This window comes from Lichenostomus cassidix, chromosome 4 (genome assembly GCF_008360975.1).
Source record: "Lichenostomus cassidix isolate B80296 chromosome 4, HeHo_3.0, whole genome shotgun sequence".
Lineage (NCBI taxonomy): Eukaryota > Metazoa > Chordata > Aves > Passeriformes > Meliphagidae > Lichenostomus > Lichenostomus cassidix.
In genome coordinates, this window is record NC_139484.1 from 6,634,154 (window position 1) to 6,656,074 (window position 21,921).

Below are 21,921 nucleotides of genomic sequence, written 5' to 3' on the forward strand. Positions count from 1 at the left end.
GTTGGATGCATACATTCAACAAGTATGTTCCCTACCTACATTATCATCAAAATAAGAACAAAACAAGCATGATAGCTTAATTGAATTTTTAACACAATACTTTTTTTTTTTTTTTCTTTTAGACAGGAGCTGCTGCAAGTACAGATGTGGTGAGATTGTTTAATACCTGGGGAATAAAACTCCAGACATCCTGACACTATCTCCTCCTCTGCCTTCAGGCTTAGCAATACTCCACATTTCAAGTACAAATTCAACTACAAAATTTGTGTGTCTCTACTGTATATCTTTCTGGATACATAATATCTCACAGCACTAAAGGATTTCTATGTTTAGGGCCCAGAAGAGAGCTGCTTCTTTTTAAAAAACACAAATACAGCACAATAATCCTTGAGAAAGCATAAATTTTCACACATTTGCACTTGAAAGGTGTCCTTTCACTTTCCATTTATCAAGAGAGTAGTTCTGAAGAATTAATTCTGTTAGAAATTATATTTTATCTGTTGCCCTGAAATTAAAATCTTGTATTCATCTGCTCATCGTCTCATGCACTTTAGGGTTTTTCCTGCAAATACGTTCAGATTTTTTGTCTCCATTACAGAACAGTGGCAAGAGGTAACAAAAAGCAAACAATTTTTTGCTCCGTCTTTATAGAAATGCTACCTTTTCTTCCCACTGGAAATGCTTAAAACATCTTCCTTCCAGCAACAAGCCCACATGGTAAGTTTTATATGGAATACTGTGTAGTGTTAACAAAAGAAAGTTGTACTTTATCTATTCCTTCTATCCACTGTGTTTAAATACACCTGATGGAATTGTTTCCATCAGGAATAGCCGACTTTTAAGCCATGTCTTTAAAAAAGTCCTTCAGGCAGCAAAGTCAGTCTAAATAATCATATGTTTTCATTTTGTTTTTTTCACACAAAATCATATGACAAGACAAGCATATAGCAAGAGAAGTCCACAAACAACTTTGGGAAGACTAATCTGCCCCTCTACACTTTCAGTATCTGCTGTCTTGGGTTTCATCCCTAGCTGGCTAGACCATCACCTACTTCCAAAGTCAGTTGCCACTTTTACCTATGTTGGCAAGATGTCTCCATGAAACAAATCTGAGCAGAAGTCCTAATATCCTATACCACAAGAATTTAGGCAGTCCTTAATCCAAAAGCATTTTGCAAATGAAAAGTCAAAAATATTGAATTCCTTTCTTTATTTAGTTTCAAAGAATTAGGGTTTTTTTAAACTCTGCTCTATTCTATTTCCTCTCCCCCAAATTGACTCTCCTGATATCCTTTGTCTTCACACGAAGAAATTTCCAACAGGATTTGAGCTGAACCTTCGAGTCAATGATGTTCAGCTGTGTCCCTGGTAGGAAAAATAGGCTATCCATTTTCAAAAGGAACTAAAGTGAATATGAGAAACAACGGAGAACTGAAAATAAAAATCTATAGGAAAATTATGAAGGTTGTTTTGGCATGCAAACAATTTCTAACAAACAATACATATTCTTTATTATTGTTTGTGAAGAACCAATCCTGCACTGCATTCCCTTTTGTAAGTTACCTTTTTTAGTACTGGAGAGGCAAAGACAAAAGGCCAGACACACAGATCCTGTAAGTTATGTGGCTTAATGGCCCATAATAACCCTGCTCTAATAGGAAGCACAATAAAGCAAAATACTGCTGTACTACAACGCAAAACCAGGATTTCTACTGCTTGCAGTGAACATTAGAATTCACTTAATGAGCAAGTTTCATTAACACACAGCAGAAATGTTGTTTTACAGGCTCACAGAACAAACCCCTGGCTCTGACACAGAGATAAAACCTTTCAGAGCCCTTTCTGACAGAGACTGAGTGCCCAGCTTCCTGCTGATGAATGACAGCATGTCCAAATGACAACAGGACAACTTCACCGAGCAAAATAAAGATCCAACCCTGTGAGTGACAAAGGCTAACCACACACAGAGACGTGTCCAGGCTAACAAGAGTGTCATGTTTCAGAGGCTTTAGCTGTAATTTTTCTCAGTGTTGGTTCACTATTAGTAACCTGATCCCTACTGCAATGGTGTTCACTATTGTCAACTCTTAAGGCAGAACATGCTGGCTGACCAGCACAGCTCGTTCATGCCTTTCTCTGCTCACAAACTGCATTACTGATACTCTCAGACAAAAGTCAATGAAATATCTGCAAGATCTGCATACATAGTCAGACCTCTGCTAACTAAGAACTTAAAGTTCTCTTTTAAAAATACTTTGTGGGAAGCCCAGGTCATTTTAAGGCATATCTTTCTGGGGAAAGCAGCATATCCAGCAAAAGTATAGAAAGAAATGAGGCCTTTTATACAGCATTTCTGTTCACTTGGAGATTCAGGTTGGTGTAGGCTTTTACAGATCCTCCAGCTCTGCCCACCTCAAAGCAATTAGCTCGCCTCCAGCTTGGTCCTTGCATAGAAGAAGGATAGCAGCAGGATTTCATACCTGGAGCTGATATTTCTGGAGAAACTTATTTTAATGTTCCTTGTTATTTAGGCTTCAGCAGACTAAGTAAATTAAATAGCCAAAATTCTTAGAAACTAGTAAATTTGGTATAGAGTACTGTCCCTCACTTTCTACTAGATGCTTTATTTTGCATATTCGTATTTTGGCAAGGATCCTCAAGGAAAGAGAAGAATGAAAAAAGTTATACATTCAACTTTCATTATCAGCTTAAAAATGCAATTCTGCATCCTAAGCTTTGCAAAGAGGCTTCTTTGGTTTCTAATGTCTGTGATGTTTAGGAAAAAAATAAACACACTCAAGAACTGGAATATATTCCTGATATACAATCTGTTTTCAAAAGGAAGAACACAGCTTAATCCTAGACATAAAAACAGTGTTGCTAAAGTAGTGTCTTTAAGTAAAAGTGGTTAAGCTTAAAGCACAACAGTTTAAGGAAAAACACTTTTCTTTGATTTTTTTTTTTTCAACTGTATTAGGCACAGGGAGTTGCAACAAATTTTTCTTCACGTTAAAGAGAAGATGATCAGTAAAATGCTCTCCACATCTTCCAGAAGCTGGCAACAACAGTGCAAAGCATATATTGACATGTTTTCTGGGAATGCCTGGCAAGTGTGGAGCATACTTGAGGTGAAGTGTCTTCTCTGCAGTTCATCCAATCACAAAGAAAGCAGAGGTTGAGATAAAGAAACAGAAATTCAAATGGTAACCCTGCAGCTCAGAGAAATAGGATACTGTTGAGCTGAGTGATGCTTAGAAGGTGAGACAAAGTCCAACTGGTATTACTTATCCATGTGCAGTGAGTTTATATACTGATTATGTCCCCAAAGTGCCTGTGCCTGGCTTTCACAAAGTGCCTGTGCCTGGTTCTTACACAGCCCTGCATGGAGCACTTCTGCTGAATGTAACTGACCCCCAGAGACCCATCTAATCCTCAACTACGTGGACTAACTACAAGTTAGTTTTGACTTTAATCCTCATTGTTTGCATGATCAACAGCCTGACTTTACGATTTACAGCTGTATCTACGTACAACAAAGTCAATGTGCCTCTTACATGGATAAGCATTGGTGAGTGGTGCTCTGGTTAGACACAGAACACTCCTTTGTTTCCATGTTAAATAATTTGACAATGAGTGAGCCTCTTCACTTCTGAGTTGCTTTCTTCCACAGCTCCATCAAGCGGTGGTGACAATTAGGCTGCCATTCTGCTAAGGCTTTGCAATTGATGGCACAAGACTCCCTAGATTTGGCAGAAAGCTTTACCAAGCAGTTTCCCCAAGAAGGAAAACTATGACTCTGCTTACTTGCCAGATGAATTATTAAGCTTGTGGTTTAAAAGTTTTCAGTCAAGTGAAGAGGAATTTTATGAACAATGCAAACTGAAAGAACTCTCAGGTTAAAAGAAAGAAAAAGAAACAAAAAACCTACAGGGTTTAAACAAGAAAAGAAAGGGATTCAGAAGCTCTGAAGAGACCTTTCTCACAATCTGAAATAAAACTAAATAATTCAGAACCCACAACACAACAAGGTCAAATCAGGTGGGAGCCTTCCTCCTCATTCTTGAGAAATACCCATCTTAAGATTTTTTCTCTTTAGTGAACCAGCCTAGCATGACCTAGCTCATCTAAACTAAGCCCCTTTACCCCAGGAACCTTGTGTGCAGCACAGGCATGAGTCCCTTTGGGAAAAGAGATTAACCATGGCCAGGACTGACAGAACACCTGAGAATGTAGGCTAACATCTTTGTGTCTCATATCTCCCATCTTAAAAACGCTCTATTATTCTTGAAGGAATAAGGTGAATGTCAAGAAAAACTTGCCAGAATTTCTTCTAGATAGTTCAGTCGCCTCCTTTAATCTTAAGGCCTAAAAGATCACTCTTTTCTGCTGTGCCACACCAGTGAATAAAGATTAAAGATGCCAGCCACCTTTGTGGATTACCCAAAGCACCTTTGTGGATTACCCAAAGCACATGCTTCACAAGAGTTCCAAGTGATGTGTTCTGGCTCTAATACACAACAGGAAATTAGAGCAGAAATACCCACCAAAAATAAGACAGTATTCAGAAATGTGCTGTCAAGACAAAAACACTTGAAACGTGAACCTGTCATTTTATGCTTCACAATGGCAAAATGAGATCTCAAGGGGAATTGAAAAGCATTATATTGACAAAAATATCTTTGCTTAGTCTTTTTGTACTAAAATACTCTTCAAGTTTTACAGAACTAAACAAAAATTGAAAACAGTACATTATTTCAATAGCATCACATTTCTGAGAAGCTGCTGCAGGTGCCAGAGAGCACCTAAAGTACTCTCCAAGGACTCTGTGGAAATAGGGCAGAAAGGAACAATACACGCTGGAGAACACACAGACAGAGCTTTGTCTAGAGTCTGAGTGCAAATGGAGCTTCTTGCTCTTCTGGCAGGAACTTGTGGAACAGGCAGCCAGGCTATGACCCAGCCCTCTGATGGGGGGAATGCTCACCCACAGCCCATGGAGGAACTAAGCCTTCCTTCATTTACCCATGGCTTTCACAACCTTCATACACACAACATTTTTAGCCTCTCCTTGCTGTTCACAGGTTGTACTTATCTTTAGAGCTGTGCATGTGGGTCTAGATCAGCAGCTATTACAAGTAAGAAAACACATTGTGTGCTGGAAGAGCAATGGTGTGTTTGTGCTCCAGTAAGACAAACAGCCAGGCTCTGCATTAAATAATCCAGGTGTCCATCACTCTATAATATGAGCACAGTTTCTAAGTAACTGTATAAAAAAACTATTAAGCATAATTAAATATAATTTCAATCCCATCAGATCCTCATATAATTCTCTTTAGGATTAGTTTTACACTTCTAAAAACATTAGATTAGGCACAGATAGTGAAAAGGCATTAATTAGCTGCATTTGTTCGTTTTATGAAGCTCTACAGTGCAGCATTTTGCAAAAATGAGATACAATGAAGGATGTTGAAGTGCACGAATTGTTATATTAAAGATACTCCCATTGCTACCAACACACTTTTAACCAAAACTGAATACAATCCTAAACTAGAAGCAACTATCGGGAAAAAAACTCTCACACTGTAACAAAGCCCTCATTTAAATTTCTGTTATTTTCCTCCTTCCTTCCCTTGCACACATTTATTTGTTCACCTTTCAAATTCATGGAAACAGAAGCATTTTAGGATAAGGCTTAAGAAGTGCCAAGAAATACTCAAAAGAAAATCTGTCCCAAATCTGCAGCTTCAAAAAAGATCACCAAGAATACGGACATCTGAATACTATGGTAAATGTTGTGTTCTATTTCTTAATTTAAAATATTCTAGATTATATTCTATGTAGAATATACTAATATTCTTCTTCTCTGAAGTCCATCTGAGGTCTTGTTTGCACCAACAAGGTTAGTAGGAAGTAGCTGACCAAATGAAATTGATACCTTTTCCCACTGTATTACGCACAGGGTAAATTGTTTTCATATTCTGATCTCAAGTCTCCTTTTGGAAGGAGCAAAATCTTTTCTCACAATGTTTATGCACATAGCAATATGAGAAAAGAAAACTATGATGCTCTGTACTGAACGTAATTAATACACATTTAATATGGAAGTTTCTACGGAATGACAATCAATTATTAAAAACATACAGATTAATTTCTGTCCCTTTCCACATGTTAACGAAATAACATCCTTTCAGACCGTGTTTCTGTTAATGGTTCTCAGTTTGAAAACCAGAACCACTTTTGAGAAGAGGTTGACATCTGTAATGGCTTTCAGGTGGTCATTTCCTAAAAGGTGGGAGGTGACAGAGGCTACAGCAGTGCTTTTCTGCTGTCTCTTACCTTATTCACTTGCATGCATTTCTGTGTCCTGAACATTGTGTAGTGGCAGGATAATTATGAAGAGCTAAGATTCCTATAGGCTCCCATTAATTAGCTCCCTTGTTTATATGATTTCCTTGTTAACTTTGCAGAATGCTCTAAAATACCACTGTCTTATTAGGCAATATTAAAAGTGTACATAGAAGACATCTCTTGATATAACATCACAAATTAAATCAGTGGCACCACTAAGCATTTCAAATACTCATTCACTCATAGATGCTTCATGATGCATTTCTGACTTATTTCAGTCACTTTCCATAAACATTCAAATGAACACATTTATTTTCACACAAATATGCATTGGAAAATACGAAAAGGGATGACAGTAATGATATGGCCACGCAGCTGCATAAGTCCTTATGTTAGATGTCTTTGTGTGTAGTTTGAAAGCTTTTTGTGGGATTATAGTTCATCAGAACACAGCAGAGAAAAAAAATAATATGCAATTCGCTATTCAATAAATTACTGAAATTCAGACAGCCCAGAGATAATTGATTTGTATTAAAGTAAAAAAAAAAAAAAGACAAAAGAGTAGATTGAAAAGGGTAGCAGAGAGGTGCTTTATGACTCAAATTCAGTTGCAGTGGAAACTTTAGATAGGCAAACCATAATTTGCTAAGTCAATTTGCACTGTGATCAGGATACTAGGGTATGGTAGCTAATAATGATTTCAAACATTTCTTTATATAATGCTTGGACTTACTTAATCTACAAGCTTGTCTTTATATATCATTCTATCTTCACCTTTCAGATATGACCATTCTATTTAAAATAGCTTAATAAATATAGAATTTACAGACAAGCATTAGCAGTTAACATTCCTTTAAAAAGTCTATACTTCTCCTATTTTTAGGCTGATAAATTTAAAATAACAAGACATGCATTTCCCATCAAAACTATTTACAAAAATTTTATGAGTTGTTTAGATTAATTACTCCTGTTGTTGAGATTAATGATTCCTGTAAATCTTTAATTGATAGTGTAGTAAATGTGTGCTGCATAATGTGAGCATTGACTCCATTTTGCTCTGTTTTTTCAAACTAATCCACTATCACCTAACATGAAGTTGATAATACTTTTTGCCAACTAATTACTATCAAATGAAAATCAAGTAAGATGCAAGCTTGGACGTTTGTGCAGCAAGATATGTCATCACCCATTTGAATTTAAGCATGGAGTGTTTTTTTCTATTAAAATCTTTATGGATGCTCACATGATTAAATCTAAATAGGCCACCAAGAGGTAAACTGGATCAGGGCCCAAAGACTTAAAGGAAAAATCAATCCTTTGAAAGCCAGCAAGAAACCCAAGTAGAGAAAATCAGGGTTCTCACTCCCCAAAATTTAGGAGAACAGTCAGAAATGATTAACTGGAATCAATTTGCACATATTGTATGCACTGTATTTAGATCACACAAATTACTTCATATTAGCAAATCAATACTTACATTCATTGCAGGCTCCAAGACTGATTATCCCTTACAACTCTGAAAAGAACATAGAGCATTTTTATCCATTAATAATTCATACAAGAATAAAGGTATTCTCTAGGCATACAGATTAAAACAGATACTTATATTTATACCTTTGATTAATATAAAAGCTAAAGTAAAGAGCATTCTGGAACTTGTTTTGCAAACAGCCGAAGACAAATTGCAGCATTTTATTTGCAGATTCCTATTCTGGTACTGAGCTATTCAGTATTTTCCCCCACAGCCAATGCCACCACACTGTAAGCAGTGACTACTACAAATACACTAGGTGAGCAAAATTTGCTTATTGGGAAATGACTACCTGAGCTACATAAAATAATTTTTTTAAAAATAAAGCTACCTGATTTTCAGGCAAATAATCCAGCTAGAATAAGATAGCAACAATTCCTGACATAAAAATACATCCAAACGGGGCATGTAATATAATGATGAGTTGGCTGGAATGCAAATTGGGAAATGCAGGTTTTAAACACAATGCTCTCAGTGAGAATATGGCCCTCAGTGCTTATATAGGTAGGTGCAAACTCGTTCTGTTTGCTGCCAGAATTGCTCTCAGCTGAGAACTGTGAGACTGTATTACCAGGGAGCTGAGCTAACAAGCCCACTGAGAGTGAAGCACGTTCAGGTCTCTGTCTGTGTGGCTATTCAGCTTCCAGAGCAGACCACGCTCATCTCTCACCTCCTGAGTGAATTGCCTCTCAGTCTAGGGTAAGTCACTTCATCTTTTTGTTTCCCCTCCCACTTCCATATCTTTCCCACTCAGAGTAAAAGCTCTGCAGAGCAATGCAGGCATGATTTCACTGGGACTTCTAGATGCTTCTGTAATATGAACACCAGCAATAAATTGGGAGAGGATAATAGAAGTGTCAAGCGAGTCCTGAGTGCAGCAGCAGAGCTGTAATGTACTGTTCAACACCCTCCATCTAACACCATTCCTCAAGGTCTTTGCACAGCATGGTTTATTCCACTACAATAATAAATGTAGCCATGATGCATCTCCAAGTATTACTCAGCGTTAAAAATGAATCACAGTAATGTTACCTTCACTTCTCCCCAACAAGAAGATAATACTTTTTTGGATGTGATACCACCCTGTATAGTTTTTGACAAACTGGAAATACTTTAATGAAATAAGGCTGCACGGGGAGCACATGGTTCATTCAGAGGCAGCAGCGTATAAAAAGACAGTGCTGAAATAAGTGTGGCAATTCAGTGCATATCTGTTTAGCTGGGCTTGTTCATATTGCTGTTCCTGACTGTTCTAGGTTCCAGCAGATCCTTCCTTTGCAGCTCCTCCCATTCAGCATGATCAATAGTTTATAAGATGTTCTTGAGATGCTGCAAGCTAAGCGGGAAATAGCAGCAAGTGTGTGTATCACTAGCAGAGAGACAAACTGGAGAGCAGTCAACGTGTAATTTTTAATTCTGCATTAAGTCAATGGTGCTTTTACAAAATTTGAGATACAGTGTTGATTCTCTTGTTTCTCTCACAAATTAGTAAACCTGGTTATTGGTAATCCCATGAGTGTTAGAGTGAAGAGCATAAGAGAATCAGGAACATTTTTTCTATTCATGCTGTCATTTTTTAATGGATGTTTGCTCATCCCCCACTACTCTTCATTCTATTTTGGCAGTTTTGGCTGATGTAATGTTTCACAATTTTGTAAATCCATCTAAGTATCAAATGTTTTCCTAAAACCTCAGTAAGTTCTGCCACATAGCTGTCTCAGTGTTATCTACTAATTTAGCAGTGTTCAAAAGCCACACATTTATCAGTCTCTGTGTCCTCTTTGTAAATCAGTGCCAACAGACCTTGCAGAAAATGGCATGTTTTGTGTCTGAATATCCTGTAGTTCGACCAGTATTTTCTATATCTTCCCAAGAAAATTTAGTATGTTCCCTTAGTTCCCACCACTCTACAAATACATCTTTCTCTTCCATACTACTAATCACATCTATTAGTCCTCTTGGCAGAAGACCTGCTTTTTTCCATTGCTAATAATCTTTGAAGACTAATATACGATTTTTCTGAGCGTGATTCTTCGTCAGCTTTTGATCATTCTAATTGCCTTATTATCATCTGCTCTCCTACAGTGATAAAGACTTCTAACATTTCATGTGCTAGGAATGAAAGGGGAAAAAACGTGAGCAAAAATCTTTTTGTTCCTGGAATATTACCACCTCTGCAGTTCGTAACTATTAGGGGAAAGAATTCATTTTGGCCCTCTGTTGTACCAAAGTTTCATCCTTTCAGTGGCCCCACTGTCGCTTTGTGATTTTGCTCACTTCGGCAGCAAAATGAATTGATCATTGCTGCTCCTTTTGCCACCCATTTCACATGCTACTTTAACATCCAGAATAATGATTTGGACTCATTTAATTTCTCTATGAACTGCACATTTCATGCCTTTTTTAATGTAGTTTCTTGTATAATAAAAAAAGCGTCTCACCATTATGTTTGCCCAGGAGCTGAATTTTATAATCTCAGTTTTAACATCCTTTTCTTCATTATAAGGACACACTTTAGAAAGGGGAGATTTAAAAACACGACTGAACTTGTGCAGATTTACCCACCATTTTGAGTTCTGATCTTTGAGAAGTTAGAAATGGCTCCAAATAATACAGTCGCTGCCACCCTCTAAGTTATGCTGCCTTTGAATGTCACACTTCAGAAGCATATACAGAAGCTTTCAACAAGTACCACCAAATTCCTAATTTAAAAACTTTCCAGATTATCTTCCAATGATTTTGCAGCCCACTTAATTCAAAAGCAAATAAACTTAATCTTGCAAACTTTTTATCTTTTTTTGTCAGTCAACCAAAACTGCTCATAGAAATATGCTGTCTTCAATACATATTTTCTCCAGAAGGATTCCTCAGGTTCAGAGTGGAATTATTGCTCAAAACAAAGGGCAAAATAAAAAAGAACACAGAGAAACAAAAACACTTCTACCCAGCTATAGTCCAAATCCATTAATTTCCAGGAGATTATCCTAATTTAAATTAGAGGAATTGTCTGCCAATAGTCTCATGAATATTTATTTTTAATACCTAACTTCAACAATAGGCGGAAGAACAAGATAAAAGCACTGGCTTTACTGCAGCAGTGTTCAGTGCTTGGCATGAAACCTGGGCTCCAGTTATCCTTTTTGTTTGCAGCCTAGAGCGTGTTTTAAAAGGTAATTGGGACAGTTCTTCCTTACTGATTTTTGCTGAACTTTCACAAGTCTGTAGAAGGGACATGACTCCACATCTTTTCAATCCCAAAATATGGAAGATATCTTCTGGATATTAGCCTCTGCCACTCCTTTTTCAAACTCCTATTTTGGAAAATTGTTCTCTGTATAGAAGTAAATGTTTTATTTGGACAAGAGAGACCCAAGTGCTACGTGGTCAGGTGGCTACAGCATCTGCCTAGGAGACTTGTGTTCAGCTATCACTTTCAGAAAAAAGAGCAAAGAGGAAATTATTTGAATCCTTTTTTCAATATTTCTGGTGGAACAATTGCCTTAGAGAATTAGCGAGTTACTGAGTACAGTGGCACAACAAGGCTGTGTTGTTCTGGGGAAAAGGAAGGTCTACTAACAAAGTCTGCTTCTGAAACAGATCATCTCACATCTTTTCTTGTAGAACAAAACTAGTGAAAACACTTAAATGGTTTCTATTTCTTAATCTGTGTAAATTTTTTCAGTCACATAATCATGCACAGCCTGAAAATTCCAGTGCATTTAGAAATTGTTGTCATAGTATTCCTATTTTAGTTCTTTGTGTTTCATCATGTGAAAGAAACAGCTTTCTTTACATCTAATTGTAAGATAATTAGTTATTATTAGAAGCCAAAGGAAAGTAAATGCACATAGATCTTGGCAGTTTAAATACAAAAATCACATTGTTCTCACTAGAACTATTTTGAAGGTCTATTTAATTAAATCATACAGACTTGTGTGAGCACTTTTAAACTGGTCTGCAACAAGTTTCTTGTGATTTAGTCTAAGTCACTAAGAAATCTAGTTAAGGTAAATCAATATAAGTTTTGTAAAATCATTTAGGAATTGCTCTATGAGGGCTTCAGGACTGCAACTAAATTGATTCATTTAAGTGTGAATTCATCTAAACAGATGCTGCTTTTGTCTGGGGACAAGGCCTAAAGGTGTGACATAGTGTCTTGCCTGCACTGACTGCATATACCTGTTTTTAATGTTTATTAGATTTTTCATCTTGTAGTTTTACAGCTTTCTTCCAAAAGGGCAAAACACCAACCTTATTTATCCATACCGTGATCTATCTCTCTCTCAAAAACAATTGCCCATTAGTAATCTCTTATCTGCCTCCAGTCAAACCCCAAAATAAGCTTTACTGATAATAAACTTATTAAGGTGGCAACCAAACTGCTTAGCCACCTTACCTGTTAGGAGAATGAGTAGCATGTGGTTCAATGAATGTTATTTTTTGAGCAATTAGGTGTTCATCTAACTGCACTTCCATTTAGTACTCAGTCCCCCCCAAAAAAGAGAAGCGTGTGTACGGCCTACCTACTAACAGAACAATGGGGTTTTTCTGGTGCCAAAGCTTCTGGATTCTGGGCCCCACATAGAGTTAGCTCTAATTTTTCCTGCTGGATTTTTCCCTAGCTTGACATTCGCCCAACAAAAAAGGGGAATCCCTCTTTTGTAATTTTACAAGATGTGATGTATGACTCTATAAGCTTAAAAAATACCAACCTCTGCTATCAAAGACTAGCTACTACTGCATTCCTTGGGAGTTTCCTCCCCAAACTTCTCATGAGTATGTGGAGGAGTTTAGGATTTTCAATGAAAGTAATACAATATCAGAATGACTTGCAAACAGTTCTGTTTTGATTTGTCCCTTCAGAAAAGACAGCGATCGTGAAACCATGACCTTCAAAATCCCGAGACCTAAAATCTGTGGAACAAACTTCAACCAAAATGAACTGAATGCCTCTAGGCACATTTGCCTGAAATTAAATTACTATTTGGTGACATATAAGCAGATTTATTGAAAGGCTGCTGTTATATTTCCAGGTGTGTCACCATTATCATCACATTTTTCTGTGCAACAGCATGGAATAATGCATAGGAATAAACATTCTTCCAACACTAAGTGAAATTCAGAGGATAAATATAAGGACATATTTCTACTCTGGTAGCTGTGGTTTTGTGAGAAAACTAAAATGTTCCTCCCTTACATCTTTAATAATAGATAGCCATGGAGCCAGCTATGCAGCCAGTGGAGAAAAAAAAGGAAAAAAAAAAAAAAGGGGGGGCGAAGAAAAAAAAAGTTGGTAATAATTAATCCACACCTATGCCATATATTGTGCATTAACAAATACCATTATATTTTAAGGAATGTATTCTAAGTAATAATCATTTATACCCAACTGTAAGTGTAAGCAATACATTACAAAAGCCTAAAGACATGTTCTTTTGTCTGGATTGCTTACAAGCGACCACTTATAAATATTCTAATGAGGCCTTTATACCTCTTCTGTCAGTGTGGTACCAGAGTGCCTTTCTATTAGTGCATTAAGCTACATGACCAGCATTTTTCTCTCTTTCTGTCCCCAGGTGGAAAATTGTATGTATTTAAAAATAATTAATATTTCATTTTTTTATCTATGATGTGCGTGCACTTTCACTAGCAAATGCAGACAGAATAATATCAATCACATTTTACTGTATTGAATTTAAAGTGCTAGACAAGACCATTGCATTAAAATAAATATACTCATATGCTGAACTGGTAGGGAACAACAGCTAGAAATGTCTTGAGGAATGTGTTTCCTGCCCTTAGCAGCAACCAGTTTTCATCATCCATGTTGCAGAGTAACCACTGACGAACCTTTCAGCTGGATTTTCAGCTATGCACAGTATTGGCCTAACTTTGCTCCAACTGGGAGTTTCATCACACACTATAGGGGAGCAGAGTCAGGGCACTGCTTTGTGCATCTGCAAACTCTAGGCTCTGCAGAGAGAGTGAGAGCACAGCACAGAGCCCAGAATCCCTGGCTGGCTGCTCAGGGACCTAATTAATCTGCCCCAGTTCCATCCCAATCCAGTGCAGTTCTTTGTTCGCCTCCATATGTGCAAACTGCAAATTTCTCCATATGTGCAAACTGCAAATTTCTTCACGCTACACCAAGTTTGGTCACCAACAAAAGTCAGGTGAATCTCACTGCAGGTTACCATTAACTTCACCACTTTCCAGTTTGTGGGTGGGAACTGGAACATTTTAAATGAGAAATTATTTGCATTGCTTCCCACAAAGGTTACACCAGAACACCTGTGAGTTACCCAAAGAAATTCTGTGGCTGTATTTTATTGTACTATTTTGTGTATTACACTCACTATTCATGATGCTACTTCCCTATTAAAATCCTTTACTTCCCCTTTCATTTCCAAGGTGTAACCACCCAGAGATTTCAAATCTCAGATGTAGAATACATATTTTAGTCAGGTTGCACAGGAAAACTTTGATACTCCAAAATGCTCTTTTCTGCTGGGGACATGACATAAACAGCATTTTACTAAAGATGCTCAAAACTTAAATTTGGATCAGAACTATAAAACTTTTCTGACATCGCAAGGAAAGCATGGAAACACATCCAGTTTTGGAAGATCAGTGCAGTCTGAAAGGCCAATGCAGCTGTCAGAGCACCTTTGTAAAGTGCACTTGTCAAAACCATGGGTCCTTCCAGTGTGCTTCCAGCATTTGCTTGGGAACTAGACTCCCAAAAATGGACTGTACAACTCAGAGGCCAGGGATACATAGTGCTATTACATAGGAAAATACTCTACTACTTAGCTAACCTGCCTAGATTCTTATAAATGGTAAATACAAAATTTATTTCTTGCTTCATTTTTTTATGCAGATATCTTCCTTTTTTTTTTTTTTGGAAAAAAAAATAGAGGAAAAAGTTCTTTATAGGAAAGGATCACAAACGCTGCAGCAGGAAGATGTGAAGAGCTCCATTAACAAGAGGGAGTTTTTAAAAGAGTGATGTGAATTATGCAGCAGCCTGGCATTCAGAGTGCATTGCATTACTGCAGTGGTGCACACAACCCATTTCTGCACTGGAGCACACACCCTCACAGCCCCCTCCCCAAGACCCAGCAGTCATTTCAAAAGGGTCTCCCTTCAATCTAACTTCATGAATTTATGTTTCTATAATCTAGAATGACAAAGGTTTATGCTGCAATCTCCTTCACACACCAAGGCCTGTTCACAGAACTGTGTTTTTTGTTTTTCATATCAAGGAATGTGTGATTATAATTCAAACAGCTTCATTGTTACAATACTATCACGATTAGCACTTCCAGAGAACTTCTGAGCTCAGAAAGACTGATGAAGCAGATTTTCTTATGCATTTTTATCTTCACTTCCCCTTATATCTATACTGCCATGAAGTCATCTATTGCCTCATGCCTTCCTTTTTTACCCCACAGTGCTCCACACCACCTTCACAAGCATCCCTGTGACTTTTCCATTGGCCAACAAATACTGCATATAGTCACTAGAAAATTATTTTCATGCTGCCTGACCTGCTGCCTTCAACCAACCAGAGAATATAGCAACTGAGTTGTTTCTGGATTTTCCTTAGAGCATGGGGAGGACAAATGTGTGTTTTTTTCTCTTTCATCTCAGCTTTGGGTTTTCAAGAAACTTGAAATTTCAAGATTCTAACCTTTGTTTCGAACTAGATGAAGCTGAACAGCTGGTTCAAAAGCTAGTGGGGAGGAATTTCACCTCTGCCCTCAAAAAAAGAAGAAATATCAGGATCATTCAGTGGTTCACCAGCAAGTAAAGGCAGTAATTGTGCAGCACTTTTCCAGGAGAGGAAACCAGAAGAATCTTGCCCTTATTCATAATGAGGTTAGAATTTTGTCAGAGTAACGTGACGAAATTCAGAATTATCTCTGTTGCAAAGATCAGAGATTACCCAGTCCTGTCATTCTCATAATGCTTAATAGTGCAGATATGGAATAGCAGAGAACTAGGACACCCCTCAGTGTTAAACTATTATCCTTCTGAGTCAGTTATACTTGTGAGCTTTAAATTCACAAGGTTAGGACACCTTGATTACAAGGTGATCAAGAAGTGAAAGGGCATATCCAAGCCGAGTCTTGTTTTATTTCTAGTCTCAGAAATGGACTTATACATTATACTTTATACAATTTATTTCTATATTTATACATCATACAAACACCCTTGTTTATGTCCTCAACTGAGCCTGCTAGAATATGAAAATAATCACATACCTGATATCAAGTGTAGGTCCAGAGCAGCAGCAGCAGGAATGACATGGTGGTTAAGGAGGCTGACCTAGGATGCAGAACAGCCAAGTTCACCTGAGGGTTTTTGACTAATTTCTCTCCAGCCCAAAGGTAAATCACTGTGGCACAGGCACACCAAGACATTTTCTTATCTAAACTCCATTCACTCACAAACATTTGAGAAATAAACAATACTTGAATAAAGCTACACTCCAAGTGTCACTGTTCATCCAGCTTTTAAAAGTTTGTGCCTCCCTGAAATATCTAACTGCGGTGGCCTCAAACACACACACACAAGATGGTCAAAGGCATGAGCAACTTATCAGCCTCTGGCACCGTTTTTATACTTTCTTCCCCTCCAGAACAGGTGTTCCTCATTCCATGACCGTTGGTCAGTAAACTAGCCACAGGTGCTTTGCTAATCAGTCCTACACTCTGCATTCTCTGCCTCATTCTCTAACCAAGGTGTTTACTTCTCTCATTTAGGGGCACAGCTGTAGCTTATTTAGGATTAGGCTGCCCACAGCCTTTTCCTATCTTACCACATTGTTTGCCTGACAAACAGAGGTTTGGAGAAGAAAAATAGACTCAAAAATCCTAGGTATGCAAAGTACGATATTTTGGCAAAATCCTCAATAAAAAAGGATAAAAGTAACAAACTCTTCAAGAGTATGTTTTAGGCTGTTTGTAGGGTACAAAGATCTTCTAACTGTGTTAACATCAGTGGACCTGATCCAAATCCTGATGAAGAAAAAGGACATTTTTAACTGTACTTGAATAAATTTGAACATGATCAATCTTTGGTTAACCCTGCAGAGGCCTTTATCACACTCACTAATACTTCAACCATACAACATCACCAAATTAAACTGACTTAAATAAAACTGGTTTGAACTCCAAAGTTATTTAAATCTATTCATTAGAATATTGTATTTTTTTTTAATTTTAGTGTATTTCTTAATAAGACTCCAAAAGCTACAATAATTAAAACCATATGTGGAGCAGGAAGGGGTCCCTTTTTCATGTTATATTACTTCTTCAGCATTATTATCATTATTGTAAGTTTAGCCTGCCTGATGTGGGTCTAATTCTTTACTCAATCTTAGGTTGAGTCCCACTGGAAAACTGGGATATTGTGATTATTAAGAAAAGCAGAGAAAGAAGAGACTAAAGACTCCCTGCTAATGAACAGGAAAGAAAGAAATCCACCAATCCACAGTAGTATGTTGAAATTGAACTGCCAAACAATAAACAATTCTTTGTTACAAAGACTTTTTTTGATGTTCACAGAAAATAAGTGCTGAATGAAAAAAAACACTGATAAGAGAAAATATCATCATCATCACCATCATCATCATACTGGAATTTATAATGGTTGACTAATTCCCCTACAGCCTTTGACAGAACAAATATAATTCAGACATCTGGTACATTCACTAAAAATTTACAAAGATATATGAGCAATGAAGGCCTGTAAGATATTGTTAATTTTATTAACTTTATATCTACTTGTTTATATCTATATTGTTAAAATAACAACATAATTCAGCTTCAGTGAGAAGGAAGACTGGTGTGCTATAGAGTGGGACCCAAAAACAAGAGCATTGAACTGATAAAAAGAAATTAACAATTGTGCAGACAAAATATTTAGAAATTACCGTCTTCCAAAGTTGTTTGGGGGACTCAGAGTTTCTAACCTCCAGGAAATCTCATTTACACCCCATGTACTCCCAGAATCTTAATTCCATGCAATTTAGAAAAAGCGCAATGATGACAAAGAAAAATGTTTTTGAAGATTGTCTATAATTCAAAATCTCTAAAGACTGGTGCTACAGCATCAGGTAAAATATTTCTGCTTGCAGTATTATTGAACACACAGCATCTCAGCAGCAGATCTCAGAACACATTTCACCAAGAAGGAAACATTTTTAGATGGAAGAAGTCATGGTGAAAAAATGGAATGCCTAAAATTAACCAGACTATTCCTATGTCAGAGGCAACAGTAGTAAATAGTATTTTAAAATTCACATTTTTTTGCAAAGCATTATTTCTAAATTGCCAAGAAGAAATTGAAGCTACTTGACAGAATTGTCACAAGGATTGGTGGAACTTTAGACATGCCTATATTTATTAGATGGCTGCAAAATATCTCTAAAGAACTTAAGAATCTCGGGTGGAAAAGAGCATTTTCACCTTGCTCCACACAAATCCAGACAGACTCATTGGCAATTCAAGGAAGATCTCTCACTCTTTGCATCATCTGCACACTGATGGTGTTTATTCCAGGCCACTGGGATATTGTCTGGCCACCCCTGACTAAGACCACAAGACCTGTGCCTGCTTGATGATGGCTCATCACTCCCTGAGCCACTCTTCATGCATACAGTATGTACTGAGAAGGCTTCCTACCCTTCCAGCTGCTTAATCAAAATTCTTTGCCCTCTCAAGTCCCCTTTTGCCATAAAAAAGCTTCCCTTACATCAACTGCTCTCTTAGACCTATCAACCCAAACAGTAATCTCATCAAAAAGGTGTCATAGCAGCTTTACAGTATCTGTCTTCCACAAGTCTCACAGTTATTATTACCCTTATTTCATTCTTTATAATTGAGTCCTAGATCAGCCATGCCATTATTTTGCCTAAGATGCATGTCAGTCTGACAGGCCTGTAATTACCACTGCAACCTCTTTCACCCTTTCAAAATATTGGCTCAACGATAGATTTCCTCTCATCTTCTGGATTTTTCCCATGCTTGTTTTATTGAAAAGCAATGGCAATGTTCCTCTGGGACAGTATTTCTGTAACATTTGGACATACTATAAAGAAATGCTGATTTTAAAACGTCCAGGGTTATCATCCACCCATTTTCACCCTCATTAATTGTTGAAACAAGGTATTTCAGCTTCAGCTGTCTATCACCTGCTCCTTTTCCACAGAGAACCACGAGGAGCATTCTGGATCAGCACTAATTGTGAATTTTACACATTAACCTGTAACAAGCCCCACTTGGGCAAGGCAGCAGGTGAGACAATAAGGGAGCAATAGATGAGATCCCTGGTAGGGGAGTAAAAGGGGTTGGAAGAAGAGAATATCAGTCTTCTAGAACACAGAAAAGGCAAAGCTGTTTGCTTCCCAGGATGAAGAGTACTAAGGAACCCTAGGGATTTGAAGGGACATCTGCAATTTGGCAGATTAAGTAGAAAGGTATCTAGGTACAAATGAAAATCTGTTTAAAATGAAAGCTTGAAAATCTGAAATCTTTACTTAAGTAATTTTCCCCCCCTCATTTCTACTTATTTACCATGTTAGAACTCTTCTGCTACTGCTGACCCCTACCTACCTCCTTCTGTTTAATCAACAACATCCCTGGGAGCACTTTTCTGCGTCTCCTAAATCCATCCAGAGGAGATCACTGAACCCCTTTTACCTGGGAAACTTGCTATCTTAGCTTAAAGTGGACAGGTCAATAGAGAATTCAGAAAAATAGTTGGTTAACCATGTAACAGAAATATTTGTTGACTACCTCTGTTTTTACTGTATTGTTACATACATTTCTGCCTTTTCCACATAGTAACAAGCCAGCACCAGCATTGGTACCTTTTTCGACTTTAAAAAACCTCTCAAAGTCCTTAATTAAATGGTTATTTCTCCTAGTGTCCTTCTGTTTCCTTTACAAATGTCTTCAGTTCCTAACTTCTCATTTATATTCATTTATGCTTTGCTATCAACTTTCTTTTTTTTCCCATTTGTTTCATTATACATTACAGCTGCTTTCTCTTCCCCTGTAAGCCAGGCTAGTTTTCAACTGCTGAAATACTTTCATTAAAAAATGCCAATGAACTGACCCTGAAACATTTCACTCAAGACATCCCTAGTTTGATTAAACTTTTGTCAAAAGCAGCAGAGGGTTCAGGAAAAAATAAACTCAGATGAGATTCCTTGGGACTGCCACAGGGCCACACACACTCTCTGTGTTCCTAGCTCTGGGGAAGAGACATCTGAGTAGGCACTGCAAAAATAAAAAATCACAGAACAAATAGTCTAAGATATTTGTCTACAGCACGAGAGCTTGCTTAGTTACTCACAGCTCACTCCATTCCAGCACTCTGTATTTTTAAATTTGTTCAGCTAACTCCTCAAACATCTCAGGGAGTGATGGTTGTGTCTCTGGCTGACAGTGACTGACAAGTGCCATGCAGGCACACGTGTCAGGAATGTCAGCGATGACACAGGGGCCTCCTTGGAGAATGCCACTGGGAGAGACAGCTTGTCTCCTGGCAGTTTGTAAATAGCAATCCAGTGGGAGTTACACGGATCTGAGTTAGCAGTCACTTTGCTCCTGCCTGCTCTCTCTGGGGATCAGGGGAATAAGCAAGAGCTTCTCATCATGGTGGTTTCAATCCAGTGGAAGAAAGTCTGTTCAGAGCAAAGCCTTATCACAAGGGATAAACTGTGTTTTGCTTTACCAACACCCCAATTGTGTCAGTAAGACTGCACTTTTAGCTAAATAATCATCACAAACTAAGATTTCCACAAGATGCATTTTTATCGTGTGCCTGTTCTTTCCTGCTTCAAACAGAGCTCACGTGCCAAGCACAAATGGTGGATGGGATTCTGAAAGTGAAGTCCTTTAGGGATTTATTAACATGAGCATGACTTTTACTGCCTGTTTTACTGAGTTATGCCTGGACACAAGAACAGGTAGTTGAACAAGATTGCTCTCACACATCGATGCAGGCAGCATGCTTGTGAGATAAACTCTTCCTATTCAGAATAATAATAAGCTTTTTTGTTCCCCTTTTGTTTTGTTTTTGTTTCTCTTACTGCATCTTTCTCTCCTGAGATAAGAGCAAAGACATGCAGCAATATCTAGAGTTTTATTCAGTGAAATGTGGATACTAGGAAAGCCTTGGAATGCATACAGTTTTTTGGTCTGGATGTCCCTAAGACAACAGACAGGCATGAGAAAATGATATTCTCTAAAGATGTGCTCAGGAACTGGCACAGCACATGCACTTTCAGAGAAATCCCTGCACACTGAGGTTGAATGAGAGGCCAAAGCCAGCAGGTGGCACTCAGAAACGAGTGCAGAGCCTGGCTGAGAGCAGGACCTGGTGCACTACACAACTATTTCTCAGCAGCACCTTGTCTACTTAACCAGGCAGACACAAACCAACAAGGAAAATAAACTTCTGTTATGCAGCAAGTCTGGATTTTTAACCCCAAATCAGAGAAACATCTATGAACTCTTAGTCCCAAGTGAAATAACCATGTCAATGCTGTCTCTAAAGTCACACTCACACAACCCAACCAGGAAAATTCATGTACCTTCGTTCCATTCTCTTCTTCTCTATATGCCAATGGTCTTTGCCTGCACAAAGAGCATTTCCATTCTTGATTACATTCCTTCAGTCTCAAGAGAGGGAATAAATCTTATCAGTCTCCTGTAACAGGTATGGCATTGGAATCTTTTTTCCACTGCCTTCAGTGTTCAGCAGTGAAACATCTGAAGATGATGATGACTTTTCTAACATTTTTGCTGCTGCCTCTTCTTTCAACATGCCGCCATTTGCTCAAATTAGCACGTGTCCAAGCCCAAAGCTAAAGCTTGTTCTAAAGTTTGTCTGTGCTCTCAGAAATTTACCACTGCTTTATCAATGATTAAACCAAGGTTCCTTCAGTTTGTGAAAAGGCATCACCAGCTTCGTCTGTCTTTAAATAACAAGAAGTCACTGCTGCCTGTCGTTCCTAGAAAGACACT

General features: G+C 37.8%; 1 long non-coding RNA gene across 1 annotated transcript in view; it reads right to left on the minus strand.

Annotated features, from left to right (window-relative positions):
• Nucleotides 1–16,404, minus strand: part of LOC146437745 (uncharacterized) — a 37,136-nt gene extending 20,732 nt beyond the window's left edge. The window contains exons 1-2 of the long non-coding RNA XR_014851972.1: nt 16,147–16,404; nt 7,826–7,864 (exon numbers count right to left, since the gene is read on the minus strand). This is a non-coding gene — a long non-coding RNA (uncharacterized LOC146437745). The remainder of the gene's footprint in view (nt 1–7,825; nt 7,865–16,146) is intronic.
• Nucleotides 16,405–21,921: the final 5,517 nt, after the last annotated feature.